Source organism: Aspergillus sydowii (genome assembly GCF_001890705.1).
Source record: "Aspergillus sydowii CBS 593.65 unplaced genomic scaffold ASPSYscaffold_23, whole genome shotgun sequence".
Taxonomy (NCBI): domain Eukaryota; kingdom Fungi; phylum Ascomycota; class Eurotiomycetes; order Eurotiales; family Aspergillaceae; genus Aspergillus; species Aspergillus sydowii.
In genome coordinates this window covers 76,509-76,799 of record NW_024467881.1, presented here as the reverse complement: position 1 = coordinate 76,799, position 291 = coordinate 76,509, and positions in this window count along the sequence as shown.

The following is a 291-nucleotide window of genomic DNA, read 5'->3' as shown; positions in this document are numbered from 1 at the left end:
CATCTAGCGCACCTAGTCCTGCTGGCTGAGGTTTCACAGGCGCCAGCTGGCGGCTTCAATGTGTATTTTCATTCGAATAAAAAGCCTTGGTGAATACGGGCTAACACATGCACGGCCTAGTTATTATGCTTGCTAGCCGCTTGTGTCCTCGGTCGTAGTCTCTGAAGCCAACGTTCGCGTACCTGCTCCTTCGTTTGCGTCTCCACATGGTTCTGAGCCTTTTCGTGGATTTGTTGGGTTGGTCGATCGGAAGGCCACACCAGTTCGGACGCAGGGTATCGCTGGAATGAT